At 37.1% G+C, this 17921-nt stretch overlaps 1 protein-coding gene across 3 annotated transcripts in view; it reads right to left on the bottom strand.

The window, feature by feature from the left end:
* Positions 1 to 17921, bottom strand: part of GMDS (GDP-mannose 4,6-dehydratase) — a 629071-nt gene that overhangs the window by 508347 nt on the left and 102803 nt on the right. The gene's annotated exons all lie outside the window — the stretch shown is intronic.

The following is a 17921-nucleotide window of genomic DNA, read 5'->3' as shown; positions in this document are numbered from 1 at the left end:
GTGTTATGAAAACATGATACAGCAGAAAGACAGTAAATATACAACCAAAACCTAGATACAGTCCCAAATAAATACATAAATATAGCATAAAATTGGCATATTTCAACCAACAGAGAAAAGATGGATTATTAAATACATGATGCTACGAAATAACATTTTGAAAAAAATAAAGCTACAGCCCTATCTCATTCCTTGTACCAAAATAAATTTCAGGCACAACAAAGAAAAGTTAAAAATGAAACCTTAAAAATACCTGAAAAATATGGGTAAATATATTCATAATCTTTGACCAGGGAATATATTAATAAGGACACAAAATCAAGATCATAAAGAAAAAGACTGCTAACTTGAGAGACTATAGATTGATAACCTGACTGATTAAAATTTTCTGTAGCACCAAAACTACCAAATAATTAAAAAGCAAATGAGAAAATGGAGAGAAAATTATCTTCAATATGACAAAAAGCTAATTTCCACATATACAAAGAACATATCTAGGAAGAAAAACAAATAATCTGGTAGGAAAAAGGCAATGCCTGACAACATATGTATAAATTGACAACAAATATATATATACAAAGATACTGACCCGTACTCAAAATGAGATAAATATAAATCAAAGTGAGATACCAACATCACACTTTTTACCCAGTTACCTATATGTATGTAACAAGAATGTTTATTCCAGCAAGGGTCAGAATTGCATGTAGAATAAAACATTTCTGCAAATTTAAAAGTATATATATTGACACGTACATAAAAATATTCCTGAAAAGATACAACAAAAACTGTACTCTGAGGGGAGAACAGAATGGTAGAGATAAAAGTGATGAGAAAGACTTTCTATACAGTTTGATTTTTGTCTTGTCCATAAAACACTTTTGTATAAAAAGTAAGAAAGTGTTTTTATTAAGGCTGCTTTTATGTTTTTATACATAAGTATTCTCTAACTATTCATCCCAGTGACACATACAATTCCACATCACAATCACAGTTACTGAAAGCTTAAATGAAAATATTTGATATTTCAAGGTAGATTTTAGACACAAAAATGGAAAAAGCTGTGAAGTATATTTAGTTTCTCTTCTTGAACAGTTGGCTCAGTCCACATTTTTCTGGACTTAAAAGAAAAATGGCTTATAAATACATACAATGATCCTATTTGGAAAATCTTTACCTCTATTTCAGAAATTCTGTTCAATATCAAAATGGTACATTAAATAAATTTTCTTTGCAGTCCAGATTGATGTTAATAGTTTTCATTAACTAATACATTAAAACAATGTGTCACAGCAGTCTTATACTCAGAATTAAATTAAGATACTGGGAAGTGGTTAGGATCTATAATTCTGATTTTGGCACATAAAATAGGAAAGAAAGTCAGTGACCACAAGTATGCACCAACTCTTTTTCCAAGTCAAATTCAGTAAAAGATTTTTTCCACCTAAAACTTAGGCCACTCAACTTCCAGACATTCATTGTCTGGTGCCACCCAAAACTTGCTCTCTTGACTAGTTCAGAGTTTATAATATCAGACTAATAAGATATCAATAAATGTAGGCACTGAAATGCCATTATATGAAAGATCAGAGTAAAAAGCTGAATTTTTCAAGTTATTTATCACTAAAAACATGAACCTGAACTTCTGGCCAGACCCAAACCTGTGTTGAATTTTATCTGGCTAAGGGAAATTCAATAAAAGCCTCTTACTGAGGAGATGAAAAAAAAAAAAAAAAAAAAAAAGTTTAGCTAGACCAAACCAGTCAGTTCCAAAAGAGTACTGTAATAGGTTGAACCATATGAAATGTATTCAACAGTTTACCTACAGCTTTTTACCTATTTCATATGGCTCAATCTAATTTTAAACCTTTTAAAGAGGTTGATTATTACCTTCACTGATTTCTTTAATAGTACTTCTTTATTTTTTCAACTCATAATATATGTGACCTACTTTAGAAATATGTTTTCCAAAACCAGAGGTGAGGCTCTTCCTTGTGGGATGCTTAGTCTCAAGTCCTTCCAGAATACTGGCATGAATTCATAAATGCTGATATGTTAAAAAACAAAAACAAATACAAAAAACTAACTTCTTTACTTGAGACTTTATATGTCCAATATGATACAATGTAGATTATTCAAATCACAAGGATACTTGTTATTACCAGTTAAAGGTCTGCATATGACCAAGTTTATCTTTACTATTTCCCGCTAATTTTATTTAACAGACAAAACACAAAAAGAAATGAGTAACTACAAAATGGATAACGATTTTTTTCTCCTAATTTGACAATTAATAATGAAATTAAAAAACTGGACAGTTTCCAAAAATTAAGATGATTCACAGACTGACTTGAAAGGTAATTACCATTTGGGTGGATGTCTTTTGTGGCTAAACCTTGTGACCAAATGCTCAAATTTATTTTAGACCTCTCTCCTAAATGGTTCCCCCATTTAAAAGGAAACATTTGACTTCCTTACCACCAATACGTGACAGCTTAACATTTTAACCTAATTGCATCTGACTGACGGGAAAAGATTAGTGTGTCCCAAGCAACAGATAAAAAGAACATAATTGTTTTAAATTTTTCAAATTCAGGCACTATGTTCATAGGAGCTCCCTATTAATGGAGCATTGGGGGATACCATATCTTTAAGAAAAATGAAGTGTGAGAAGAATAGCCATAATGCCAATTTCCTCTTTGGCAACAGTTCCATCAAGTTGCTTTCTCTTTCTTGTAGGGGAGGGTAGGAATCAGTATTTCTGCTAAAAGGTGTTTTTTAATCAGGTTGTGAAGATTTTACAAATGTGAGTTGAAAATTACGTATACGAAACCAAACACAATGGCCATAATTTGAAAGTTCTGAAAAGTTATTTTACACCAACAAACTTAGAAAATCAAATTGAGCTATAAAGAAATACATGAACCACAAAAAAAATTAAAATTATTTTTGGCATCTGTTAGAAGTGAGTAGTAGATTACTTTTTTTTAAAGATTCAAGGAAGATAGGATGCTTACAGGTTGGAGCCAAATGTTACAAAGAATCTAAATAGATGGTATAGTGTTTTCTTCCTTTAAATCTTTTCAGTTGATACCACTTTCTAAGCCCAAAGCTTAGAAAATTAAATGTATTATTAAATACCTTAAGAACTTATTCCCCCGTACTTGTAAGTTGTGCATAATAATTTCTAGGCAAAAGTATGAAGGATAAATACTAGAGGCAGTATTTTCAATCACTTAAAAAATATCCTCAAGGAATTCCATTATATATACATCCCTATACCAAAACCTGAAGAAAAACTGCTCCTACTAAAAAAATAATAAAATAAAAATTATTTTCTTGATTTTTTTTAATTAAGAAAACCTAATGAAAACTTCTAGATCCTAGAAGGGAAAGGGCCATGCTTTGCAGTGTCATTCACAGCTTATACTCAATAAATAAATGGGTAAACTAATAAGAATTAGGCATACAACTAAATATTGACTCTCATAATAAACGTATTTTTTTAAATACAGTCTTAAAAGATGTCCTTGATACCTATTAAAATCAGATTGGATTTATACTTTAGGGGTTTTTTAATAAAAAAATTAATTTCATAATGTAACCAACAAAAAAAATTTAATTTCATAATGTGACCAACAAAATAAGTTACTCTCTTCTTATCCTAAAGTCAGGTAAGAAACAAAGAATATGATTCAAAACATCATTGTTATAAAAAGATAAACATTTTGGGGGGTAGACATTATTTTTGTTTCTGTGCATGAGAGCTTTCTAATTTCTACTTTGAATATGCTTCTATTTTCTTGCACACACGAAATATCAACCCCATACTTTGTTCAATGTCCTATTAAAATGAGAAGAAAGCAAAAAGCACCCAAGGTTTTAAATAAGAAAGCCAAATACCACAGCTCTGAGCAGGCTGCTAACCTTGTAGAAGAGAACACAAAACTATAACCAATTTATTATTATAAAGAAAAAACAGACTTCATTCAGATTTTTCTAAGTATGCACACAAACTTTTATTTATTTGTATTTCAGGGGATTTAACTTTTGTGGAAAGTGCAAAAATTAGTGATAAACCTACTAACAACTCCATTTGTAACAGCAATACAGCACAGATTTTCCTTATAGACTCAATACATTCCAAAGTAGAGCTTCTCAAACTTTACCATGCATCCAAAAACTGTGACATCTTGTTAAAATGTAAGGTCTGATTCCATCAGACTGGGGCAAAGCCAAAGACTGCATGTCTAAGAGGCTCTCAGGGACACTGATCATCTGTGAACCACATTCTGGGCAGCAAGGTTCTTCAAAGACCTCCCCTAAGACAATTGCTCAAGTGATCAAGGGCCTTCAAATTCATTGTCTTCTTTTTAAATGTGGACATTATGATATGGTCATTTTTGTGGTGAGATGGGAGTTACCAGTCTCAGATTCATTTTAAGTGAGCTGGGAAATAAGCAAGTAGTAAGAATTCTGTGTATGTCTCAACCCAAGTGACCAAGGACTGCTAATCTGTTGCTCTGAATAAAAAAGAAAACACATCCTGTGGAGAATCTCAGCACATACATGTTGTTTCAACCAAAGATGCCAGTGCGCATCTTGTCGTGTGAGTTAATATTTTCACTGCCAAAAGGAATTCTTCAGACAGAAGACAGAATTGCCAAAGAAATTAGGGCTTCAGTAATTAGCAAACCACAAGCCACTACGCATCTTGCATCAGTTGGAGATGAATGGGAACACTTGCAAAAGTATTTTACCATTAGCCTGTTCTGTTAAAAAGAACCACAGTGGGGAGAAAAAAAAACAGGAATTTTTAAATTCCTTTATTACCCAATACAATTATGTGTTTCAGCCTAAACTAACGTTGGCACTGTTCAGCAGGATTCTTTCATTCCACAAGGGTAAAATGAGAAGCAGAACAAATACACTGTCTATGTTAGCTTTTCCCAGTGTATCTAAGAGAGACATCTCTGGAAAGAGGCATTAAAACCTGCCTGCCTGATACAGTTCTGATTCACTATTGTCTCCAAGATGGTAGCTGAAACAAAAACAAACCTCATCCCCCAAACCACATCAATCCCTCCCTCCTCTAGAAAGCACCATTCTTTTCCATTCAATTTTCCACAGTGGCCTTTTCATCACCTTGCTGGTTCCAAATTTTATTTTCCTTCATAGTACTAGTAATGTTAAAACACACATACACAGCTCATATGTATACATAAAGGAAACACAGAAACCAAAAGGCAGTCTCATTCACATTCAGAGAACTCCTCTGGAAGGTAGTCAACTTATAGTAAGAAAATACTTTCTAAAGTATGGTGAGACTAGAACAGAAAAGTAAAGTATAAATATGTCCTATGATGTTTGTTTCCTGAAAAATGAAGGAATGTGAAGCAAAATTTCTAATCAACCTCAAATACATAATACCTAGGGGCCAAAATAAAATGGTACTTCCCACATAATACCACTTCAGAGTACCTTAACAAAGGAACTTCCAACCTTGGTAAGAATCACAGATCACAACTGGTCACTCCTTAGTAAAAATCCCCATTGGATACCAGCTGCCCATTTGATTGCTACTAAGCTCACTGCTCTGACTTCCCTTCACTGCTGGGGGAAAAAGGCAGGGATGAGAATTGAGCAAATCCCTTCAAATTACTTCTCCTAACCTTCACTCAAAGCAGTATACCCAGATACGGTTACGATGGCTTCTCCTTCTCCAACTGGCATAAATGGATGCTTCTTTCCCTTAGGATGTCCATCTTAATTAATTCCCTATACCACCAGAGGTAGCAAGGTAGTCTTTCCCAAGTCCTTAGTTGTTTGTGAGAATTACAGCTGCTTTTATCAAGAATCTTCAAAGTTAACTCTGCAGGAAAAGAAATCATCAAAAGTAAGAGTAAGGGGCATGAAGATAAAAAATTATGTGCTCTGCTGAATACTGTATGTAAGTGATGAATCACTGAATTCTACTCCTGAAACCAATATTGCATTGTATGTTGGCTAACTAAAATTTATTTTTTTAAGTTTCTTTATTTTGAGAGAGACAGACAGACAGACAGACAGATGGGGGGAGGGGAGGAGGGATCGAGTCGGGGGAGGGGCAGAGAGAGAGAAAGAGAGAGAATCCCAAGCAGCCTCTGCACTGTCAGCATGGAACCTGACTCAGGGCTCAAACTCAATGAACCATGAGATCATGACTTGAGCCGAAACCAAGACCCCGTCCCTTAACTGACTGAGCCACCCAGGGGCCCCTAACTAAAATTTAAAATAAAAATAATAATAATAATAAATAAATAAATAAACAAATAAATAAATAAATAAATAAAATATAAGTGCTCTGGGTAAGCAATAACAAACATAAGTAAGTTGGCCATATTGTTTTTGGATGGATTGAGTTTTCCTTCAATATTTTAGAACTTTACAAAATCTCTCTACCACCTGTCAAGTTAAAGCAAGCCCAAATTTGGGTATATACACTAAATGTAGACCAAAAAGTAATTTTAAAAACCTCTTTGTAAGGAATGTACACAAATATATTTGCAGTTTTATGGTCACATTATATTAGCATCATGTATAGGAGTGTAAATGAACAAGGAAGCCAACAAAAAATTATTTGACTTCAAATATAATGCAATCCTTTCAGAGTTAATAGGAGGAACCATGATCTAATTAAGCCCAAATATTAACATATTTTTAAAATAAATTTTAAAAGACAAATGAAAACTTCTCCACCAATAAAAAACAAGTAGTACTGTATTTTCCAAAAGATTTTTACAATGGTTACAATGGTTTTCATCTTCATAATTTGCAACTTGTGCTAAAATGCTGCAACTAAACTTTGAGAAGAGTGACTTTTGGACAGTGATTCTTCACCAGGAGAAAAAATGACAAAGGCAGCTGACATTTATGGACAGTGTCCAGTTATTATGTGAGCATGTAACAAGCACAACTTCTTTCACATAATCTTCATTAAAAGGAGATGAGTACTATTGTGACCCCTTTTAATAGGTGAAAGTCATGTCAGAGATAAAGAAATCAATCCAGGTCTCATGCTAAACTCCAAATTTATTAATCATTTTATATATTTTTGAAACTAATTCTTTAAAGATAACTCAATTGGGGCACCTGGGTGGCTCAGTCGGTTAAGCGGCCGACTTCAGCTCAGGTCATGATCTCACGGTCCATGAGTTCGAGCCCCGCGCGGGGCTCTGTGCTGACAGCTCAGAGCCTGGAGCCTGTTTCAGATTCTGTGTCTCCCTCTCTCTGACCCTCCCCTGTTCATGCTCTGTCTCTCCCTGTCTCAAAAATAAATAAAACGTTAAAAAAAAATTAAAAAAAAAATAAAGATAACTCAATTTACTAAACCAACACACATTATACATTTTCTAAAAAATATCACTCCCCTAAATATATACTATTATTCTTGCAACCTGAATAAATAACAACTATACCTTATGCTCTTTGAAACATTTTTAATAAATTTTGTCAAACCTATTATGCAAAGACAATTTTAGAGTACAATTAATCTTTCATTCTATGTATAAGTTAGTTTCACTCATGGATTAAAACAAGTTATTTAAATAGTAATGAATGACTGACAATAGGTGCTCACAGAGCACACACTATATCCGCTATCCTAAACATTATGAGTTCTGAGACAAGATTTATGAATAAAGCAGAGGTTATAATAGTATCCTCAGGGAGCTTCAAAGTGTTTCTTTGAGGATTTTGTTTCCATTTGCGTGTACTTGAGGATCTGGACATTCATTTTCAACGTCAACAAAGCTGTGCTATGAAGTGCTGACCCAGAGGCAACTGGGAAGACCTCAGTTCCCACCATGACCCTCAAGCACCAATTTTTCTCGGACACAACAGGAACATACCTCAGGCCGGTGAAAAGATAAAGGACCTCAATGAAGAAACCAAAGTACCCTTTTAAGCAGTTACTATTTCCCAAACTCTCCCTGAAACACAAAGAAGAGCTAAGGGTTTGGTTTCAAAGAACTTCCTGGCTGTGACTCAGGCTGCAAAAAGTCAGAATAAGAAAGCCAAGACCTCAACCAAGCAAGTCACTAATGACAGGAGTCACTGTCAATAAACTTAAAAGCAAGATTTGCAACAGATAAGCTTCGATACAGCTAATTCATTCAGGAAAAACAGAGACCTGGCTCTCTGTGCTTGTTTTATACCACAACATATTCACCAAGAAAAATAATATTCTGCCAAGGAACATCTTAATGACACAGGAAATTGTCTATGCCTGATAAGGTCACTGCCCTCAGAGGCAAAATCTCTGGAGACTAAGCTGGCCCCCAGAGCCAGACCTGGGTAAATATTCTAGTGTTGATTTAAAAAAAATAAAATAAAATAAGCCCACTTTCCAAGGATGGAAAGCACACCTGACTAACAGTGTGGACACCTGGGATCTATCTAGCCACGGTTCTGCCTGCAGCTATGTGCCCTTGAAATTCAAAGTAAGCCACAGTGTATACGGGCCAGTTTTTGCACTGGTGAAAAAGAACTGATTAGACAAGTTTAGTGGTTCTCAAATTCTCCTCCCATGGAACACCAGTATTCCACAATTTAAGAGTGTGGTTTTTCTGTAGCTAAAACCAAATAATAGGCATCTGTTTGCAAAGTTCTTTCTCATGATTCTTTCTTATACCTCTGGGACTTGAAACTACTTGTTAGCTATGAGCAAGCAGAAATTGACTGCTAAGGGAAAAGAGTAAATTTTTTGTGTGTTTTCCAGTCTTGTGTTCAGGGTTGGAATTTTAAACTTCATACTTAAAATAGTTATATTTATTGCTAGTAAAAGTTATTCCTGGTACAAATGATAGAATCAAAGATACCAAATTGTCATGCATACATATACACACACACACACACACACACACACACACACACACACACACACACACCCCTTCCTGGTGTTTTGCTAGTGACCACATTTGAGACTTGCTAGATTAGTAACATCTAAAAAGCAGCCCTGGGGTGAGAGGAGAACACATATGTAATGTGAGGTGAGGTGAGGTGATGCATATGTCCTCCTCACTCACGCTGCTTCTCACAGACATGGAGTTTCCTCTTGATCTTTAGGTTTGGGGCCACTGCAATGTCACTTTATTCCTGCCATCCTGTGTGCCTGCAGCCACCTTTCTCTATCACTCTATATGCTCTATGATTATATCTAGGAATAAAGAATTAGACGAAAAGCAGCCCATCGATTTAGACAACTTTCTAACTTTCTCACAGCTCTACAATGCTGATGTGAAACTGTCATAAGCAGAGTATGCGCAAGCTCTTAAGATGCCCAATCAAGAATGATACAGGCTAGGTTTAGAATACTAGATTCTGTTGAGTATGTGGCCCCAGGTGACAATAGGAAACTATCCTAACAATTAACAGGAACTAGAAAAATCACCAGGAGAAGGGTAGGAAATCATGTTATCTGCCTGGATTCTCAGGAAGAGAAAGAATCACAAGTGTAAAGTCAGATTTCCAAACTTAACCAAGTAATGTAGAACTCTCAAGCCCAAGAGTGGCAAACACTAAACAGCCTATATCAGAGAGTACTTCAGAGAAACAGAACCAACTGGATATGTGTGTGTGTGCGTGTGTGTGCTCACGTGTGTGTAGACGTATTATAAAAAAAAAAAAAATGGCTCACATAATTACAGGGGCTGAGAAGTTCCAAGATCCTCAGCCAGAAAGCTGGTAACTTAGGAGAGCCAATGGCATAAGCCTGTAGGTTTGAGATTCAAGAATTGCTAATGTTTCAGTTATAGTTCAAAGTTAGGAATATATATATATATTGTTGTCCCATTTCAGGACATTCAGACAGGAGGAGGTCTCTCTTACTTGCAGGAGCGTGAACCTTTTTGTTCTATTCAGGGCTTCCACTGATGGTATGACACCCACCCATATTAAGGAGGGCCACATTACTCAGTTACAGATTCAAATGTTAATCTCATCCAGAAGTACCCTCACAGATGAATGTAGAGTCTACGGCCATACTACCCTGAACGCGCCCGATCTCATCTGATCTCGGAAGCTAAGCAGGGTCGGGCCTGGTTAGTACTTGGATGGGAGACAGATGCACGTAGAATGTCTGACCAAAGGTCAGAGAATCCTGTAGCCCAGTTGAGTTGACACATAAAATTTACCATCACAAGTGTACTCCTTCTCAAGGAAGTACCCATATTCATCACATCTCCTCAAATCCCCAAATAAATTATAACAATAAATATATAATTCAGCCTAACATGATACAACTATCCTTTGTACAACTGAAAATGCATTAACCCCTTCCCCAGAGAAGAGGAGGTAAAGTCTTTGAATGAGGTTTGTTCTCCTCTTTTTTTTTTTTAATTTTTTTTTCAACGTTTATTTATTTTTGGGACAGAGAGAGACAGAGCATGAATGGGGGAGGGGCAGAGAGAGAGGGAGACACAGAATTGGAAACAGGCTCCAGGCTCTGAGCCATCAGCCCAGAGCCTGACGCGGGGCTCGAACTCACGGACTGCGATATCGTGACCTGGCTGAAGTCGGACGCTTAACCGACTGCGCCACCCAGGCGCCCCTGTTCTCCTCTTTAATAACCCATTAAGTTAAATACTATGATATAAAATAAATAATATTTAAATAAATACTATGATATAAAGTCAATACATCTTGAGTTACATTATGAGGGAATAAGAGAGGGAAGAAAACAAAGATATTCGCTCTATAGTGTGTGTGTGTGTCTGTATATATACATATTGTGTGTATATACACATACATGCACACAAGCACATGTATATGCCTAACAAAATAAAGAGGAAATTACTTATGACAATTACAGCCCTTGTTTCCATAATGGTCATGTCACTGTAGCTAGTTTTTATAACTACCTTCTTTCATTCTTTTGCCTTCAGCAAGCACCTCAAATCATCATGGTTCTTCACCAGGTGGGGTAACCCAAACCTTCATTCCTGAAGGTCCAGGCTATTTAAAGCCTTGCCTGAATTGGATTGTTGTAGTTTTCCATTGACCTTAATGCAGGGCATATAATACTAAGAAATGCCCTGAGGGATCTCCTGTATTCAACAGAAACTCTTCCTTGCCTCCATTGTGGAGGAACAGTACAATTTCCTCTTGGTAGTCAGGATCAATCACTCCAGCTAACACTGTAACACCTTTCTTTGCTTGCTGAATCAGAGGCATGAAGAACCTAAAGTGGCAGGTGGCAATCTTAACTTCCAGTTCAATGGGATCATTGTTGTGTCTCCTGGTAGAAACATTCTTCCTTCTGGAACTAAGATTTCTAGGCTGCAGAGCATAAGGTCATGGGAAAAGGAATTAAAAGTTTGCTACTAGGTCACTAGGGGTAATTGTAAGTGGTGCCACTCCATTTCCATCTCTTGATTCTGGACCTGTGAATCCTGGCTATGGGAAAAACAGCACCATATGGTGATTCAGAACATATACAGCCTTCTGGAGAACCTGGCTCCAGCCCCACAAGGTAGGGCACCTGGCACTGCAACTGAGTTTTCAAAAGACCATGCCACTGTTCATCAAGCCAGCTGCTTCAGGATGTTGGGGAACATAATATAATAAGTGAATTCCATTGGCCCAATGCTACACTTCATTTGCTGTGAAAAGAGTTCCTTGATCAGAAGCAATGTTGTGTGGAATACCACAATGGTAGATAAGGCATTCTGGAACTCCACGGAGGGCAGTTGGGAAGAAGCATTATATATAGCAAATGCAAATCTATATCCAGAGTGTCTATTCCTACCATAAGGGAAGCAGTTCAATGTAAATAATCTTAATCAGCCTCAGACCATGGTAGCTGGTTGATGACCTTTAAGGAGCGGTGCCATATAAAGGGGCTCAATGTTAGTCTCTGTTGTGGGCAAATTGGGCAGTCAGCAGTGCCCAAAGCCAGATCAGCCTTGATGAATACAAATGCATGTTGCTAAGAACATGTACAATGCCATCACTGCCACCATGGCCACTTTGTCCAGGAGCCCACTGGGTGATGACAGGGGTCGCTGGGAAAGAGGTTGACTGGTATCCACAGAATGGGTCATCCTAACAACTTGATATATTAAAATCTTTCTCTGGGGCAACTGGATGGTTCAATCAGTAAAGCATCTGACTCTTGATTTCAGCTCAGTTCATGATCTCACGGTTGTGAGATCAAGCTCCGCATCAGGCTCCACGCTGAGCATGGAGCCTGCTTAAGATCCTCTCCCTCCCTTTCCCCATGCCCTTCCCCCACTCTTCCTCGCATGTGCACATATGCACTCTCTCTCTCTCTCAAAAAAATAAAAATAAATTAAAAAAAATTGAAATCTTCCTCTGCTGAGGTTACCTTTTGGTGACCATTCACATGGGAAACAAATATTTTCATGTTTGTTGCCCAATCAGAGATCTACTCACACATCTGTTCCTCAAATTTCCTTGTAGCCAATTTTCCTATCATGTTCCTTCCAACTCCCTGATCACCAAGCCAAACCAGTGATCACTGCCAAACCCAGTGCCAAACCCAGTGAATTGGTCATTGGCACATCTGGCCATTTCTTCTTCTAAGCAAAGTGAACAATCAAATTGGTGCTCAAAGTTCTGCCCACTGGGTGATTTCCCTTTACCAGTGTCTATCAGGGATGTCCTAAAAAGGGGCTGCAGTGCTGCAGCTGTCCACTTTCAGATGAACTTACAGAACTATCTATAAACCAGGCCCAAGTCCTCTCTTCCACTACCACAGAGAACTCCTTACAAAAATCATACATACAAGCTAGGGGAGAGGAGGCAGTGTAATGATAGTAGGACCATGGGCACTTGGGTTACTTCTTCTTATAACTTTTTTGTGCTCTCTGGATCTTCTTAAGTTGATCTTACATATGGCACTTTCATCTGATGATACAGTGCATTGTGTCCACCCAACTTTATAGCTTGGTTGATCAGATAATATCCAGTTCAGATTGCAAGGCCTATTGGTAAGTGTTCCACTAAGGTCTATTAGCAGTCCAAAAAAGCTGTTTCTCATGTTTCTGAAGAGAACGGTAATTAGCAGCGGAAGATGGCAGGGCTTTGTTCCAAAATCCTAAGGCACTATGTTGCAACAGGTCTGACTATACAGGTGTGCCAAAGGCTCCAAGCAGCATCCCTATCTCTCACTGATACTTCAAGTGCCATTGGAGCTGCTGGATCATATGGCCCAACTGGCAGAGCAGCTTGCATGAAAGCCTGGAACTTCTGCAGAGCCTTTTCTTCTGAGCACCCCCTCAAAACTAGCAACTTTTCTGCACTCAGTAAAGGAGCCAGAGTAACACACCCAAATGAAGAATATGTTACCTATAAAATTCAAAGAGGTCCAACAGTTTGTAAGAAGGACCAGATGCAACAACTATCCTTCACCTTAGAAGGAATATCTACATAAAAAAAAAAAAAAAACAACAACCTTTTTTTAAAGGGGACATTTGAGTGGCTCAATTAGTTAAGTGTATGACTCTTGACTTCAGCTCAGGTCATGATTCCATGGTTCAAGGGTTCAAGCCCCACAATGGGCTCTGTGCTGACAGGTCAGAACCTGGAGCTTGCTTGCTTCAGATTCTGTGTCTCCCTCTCTCTCTGCCCCTCCTCTGCTCATGCTCGCTCTCTCTCTCTCTCTCTCTCTCTCTCTCTCTCTCTCTCATTCTCAAAAATAAACATTTAAAAATTTAAAAAAAGAGAGAATATCTTTACATGCCCCACCCCATTTCTGGAATTTCACTGGTAGAAGGCCTCTAAATTTTAGTTGGATTTATTTCCTACCCTCTGACAAGCAAGTATCTTACCAGCAAATCTGGAGTAGTCCTTATATACTAGGTCCAATCAGCATAATGGACCAGTATGATATCTTGTGGAAGGGAAAGGTGATCAAGATCCCTGCCAACAAAATTATGACATAGGCCTGGAGAGCTGATATATCCCTGAGGTAGGACAGTAAAGGTGTATTGCTGGCCTTGCCAGCTGAAAGCAAGATGAAGAAAAAGCATTTGCCAGACTAATACCAGGAGATGTGTTGATTTGCTCAAGCAATGAAACCATACTTTGTACAGTAGCTGCAATTGGAGTCACCACTTGGTTAAGCTTACAATAATCGACTGTCATTCTCCAAAATCCATCTATCTTCTACAAAGCCAAAGTGGTAAACTGGATGGGGATGTGATTCGAATTTCTGCATCCTTCAAGTTCTTGATAGTGGCACTAATCCACACAATCCCTCCAGGAATGCACTATTGTTTTTGGCTATTTTCCTAGGTAAAAACAATTCTAGTGCCTTCCACTTAGTTTTTCCCACCACAATATCCCTCCCCCCACAGGTCAAAGAACCAATGTGGGGATTCTGCCAGCTGCTGAGTATGTCTACTCTAAGTATGCATTCTGATACTGGGAAATAACCACAGGATAGGTTAAGGGATCCACTGGGCCCGTATGAGATGGACCAAAGTTAAAAATCCATTGATCATCTGACTTCCAAAAGTCCGTAGTCCATAGTCCATAGTGTGACTAAAGGACCACACTGACACTTTGGGTCTCCTGAAATCAGTTCAGAGTGTGAAAATCTGATTATATCCTTTTCCCCAGTACACAGTTACCCTAGAAAAGGCCATAAATCCCTTTGGGGAAGACTGGGAGAAAAACTAACAGTATAAACTTTTGGCAGTGTACGTGGGTCTTTCCTCAAGGCGACTTAGCCTCTCTTTCATTTGAAGGGTTCTGAGTCTGTAAACTCATTCAAATCTGGTAACTGATTAAGGGGATGTGACTCTCTAATTTTATAATTCAGGTTAGACTTTTGTTCACTTGACCTAGAACATTTCTGCTTATACAGATCAAGTAAGAATTTAGTAGGCTTCCTATCTATTTCACTTCTAGAAACACCACAATCAACTATCCAATACCACAGCTCTACTCTGACTCTACTGTCCATTACAGTAGTCATCCCTACCTTGTCTTTGGTGGCTGAGTGCTGCCACTTGGCCCTGTTACCCCAAGATCCCGTTACTCTCATTGCACTTAGGTTCTCCTAATCAGTGACCACAGTTCCCACTGTAATGTCTAGTCTACAAGGGAAGGGAGATCACAAAGCTCTTCAAGGTTTCTGAGGCTTCCCTCAGAAATTTGTTTCTCACAGTACTGGGGAAAGATAGGTCTGTTTCGGCCCTCCCAGGTTGGGTGAGCAGGTCTTAAAGGAAATATCTATTCTAATATTCCAATCTCCCTAAAATTTTTATCCCTCCCTCTACATTAAACAAGGGCCAATCCAGCATTTCTAACTCACTCAGTGTGAGCCACTTTTCCATCTATATTTCAGCCAAACAAATGGTTAGAACTTCCTGAGCTACACCACTAAATGCAGACTTAAAGTAAGTATGTTTTAAGAGATAAAGAAAGAAACCAAATTCATAATGCAAGAACAGGATGTTATGAAATAAAAACAGACAGCTCTGGAAAAGAAACATAGAAATTCCAGAAATGAAAATATACAGTCATTAAGGTTAAAAAACTCAAAGATGGGTTGAACAGTAGATTTGACAAAGGTAAAAATATAATAATATAAATTAGCAAACTGAAAGAAGGCATCCACAATGATTCATATAGAGACAGAAAGACTGAAAATATGTAAGACTAACTAAGAAACATGAATGATAGACTGGGCAAACTCCAATAATACTCAATAGGCACATTGAGAAACAGAAGTAAGAGAGGGAAATGAATATTCAAATAAACACTGGCATAACAATATCCAGAACTGAAGACAGACAGTCTTCAGGCTGAAAATGCAGATCATGTATCAAGCAGAATAAATAAGAACAAGTCCATTCCTACACATATCTTACTGGAACTCCATAAAGTAATATACAAGTTCTTAGGGAAAGAAAGTCCCAACTGTTCCCAGTAAAATACTAACAGTAAAAATGACAGCAACATTATTATTGTTTTAGCTCCCAATTTCTAGGCTGTTACTCTGTGCTAGGCCCTCTGCTGAAAACAAAAATTACTATTATAATTTTTTTTTTAGTTTTAACCTTCAAATTAGCCTGTGAAATAACTCACATTCTCATTTTACAGATGAAGAAACATGATATTATAACTAAAGATATATAAATACATAAACTATATACATATATAATAAATAAAACAGTAATTTTCTTACTGGTCTTAAGCCTCTGATTTCAGCTCAGGTCATGATCTCATAGTTCGTTAGTTCAAGCCCCAAACTGGGCTCTGTGCTGACAGCTCAGAGCCTGGAGCCTGCTTCAGATTCTGTCTCCCTCTCTTTCTATCTCTGCCGCTCCTCTGCTCATGCTCTCTTTCAAAAATGAATAAACATTAAAAAATATTTTTTTAATAAAAATAAAATTCAAAACCAATCAGAATCAACCCCTCTTCAAATTTACAGTCACCCTATATCAACAGAAAACTGTAATTCTATGGGAAGATATGAAAGACCCTCACTATTCCACCTAATGTCTTGTCATTCCCCCTCCTGCATCCCCCACATGTAATAAGCTCTTTCATATCTTTACATTATCCTTCACCTACAATGCCTGCTCCCAGCTAGCCAGCCTGTAATGACTAAGCCCAAAGCATTCCTCCTTTGAGAATTGGTAACTGTTAGTCAATGCTGATGCAGGAAGCAAGTCTATAGCATGATTATACTTCCCAGGCATCATTTCAGGCCTCTGCACTGAGCAGGTACAAACTTTTCTAAGGTGCTTCTTCCATCTCTGTTTTTTTGTGCATTTGTCTCCTCTTTTCCATCCTTCCTCAGAAGGACAAATGTATTAGCAATATTGTTTCAATTCTTTCATTTCCCCTTCTCAACTCAGATGTTCTACAAACTATAGTGATGTGAGAGTACAAAAGTTTCGATTTACCATAACAGTTATCTAAAACCAAAACTATGTTCATACCTGACAGCTTCACTTGTACCATTTCAAGTCCTAAGGTTCCTGAGTAGAAGAAACTGGGAGAGAAGTAAAGGGTCACTACATAACTAACAAAATGTAAGCCTCAGAATATGGAGCCAGAACATTTTACATAATTTGAATGTTTCATCTGTTGTCAGCTTTTAGCCCATGAAAATACAAATAAATGTTCAATAACTAGCATATTTTATTTGTATGTGGTTGAGAGAGGATACTCTAGAAAAAGCCCTAACTATGTTTTCATTTCATGTACCACAAATTTAGCTTTCTACTACACCTTGTCTTTGCTGTACTTTCTGAAATTGACTGAATCAGTTACATTCTTCAAATACTAGCCAGAACACATCAACTGCTTATTTTAAAATGGGACAAAGTTGATGCCAAATAAGGACTCTATTTCTAAATATAAATTTAACGCAACCACTGTAGGCAAAATCAAAACTATGAAAGAAACTCTACTTCTGAATATTTAAAGGAAAAAAGTTCACTCTCGATTTTCATGGATTTCTAGATCCTTTATGGTCAACAAAAGTACAAAAATAATAATTGAAATTTTAATTCTATATGAGTACATTATATTGGCAGGAGATAATGGGACTATATCATATGAATACTTAAAAGCTTTAAGTCATAGATAGAAAGAATATTTGAAAAAGATACTGAGATTCAAAGAGAATTTACAGATTTCATTTTAGACTCCACTTTCCAGGGGAAAAAATAAAAATCATCCACTTTCTTAATATCTAGGACAACTTCAAACATAGGTAGTGCTATATTCACCAGACATAAATCAGGCACAAGTTATGAAACTGGAAGGCACCTTGGGAAACTGAAGAGGGAAACTAAAGTTACCATTACTATAAAAATAGTTAACCAAAAGCCCAATTAATATTAAAAAACAGCTTAAAAATTCTCCCAAGAAATAGCTCATTCAACAATAGGACATGTAAC

Source organism: Felis catus, chromosome B2 (genome assembly GCF_018350175.1).
Source record: "Felis catus isolate Fca126 chromosome B2, F.catus_Fca126_mat1.0, whole genome shotgun sequence".
Taxonomy (NCBI): Eukaryota; Metazoa; Chordata; class Mammalia; order Carnivora; family Felidae; genus Felis; species Felis catus.
The sequence above is the reverse complement of the archived record's forward strand: the minus strand, read 5'-3'. Positions and strand labels throughout refer to the sequence as shown.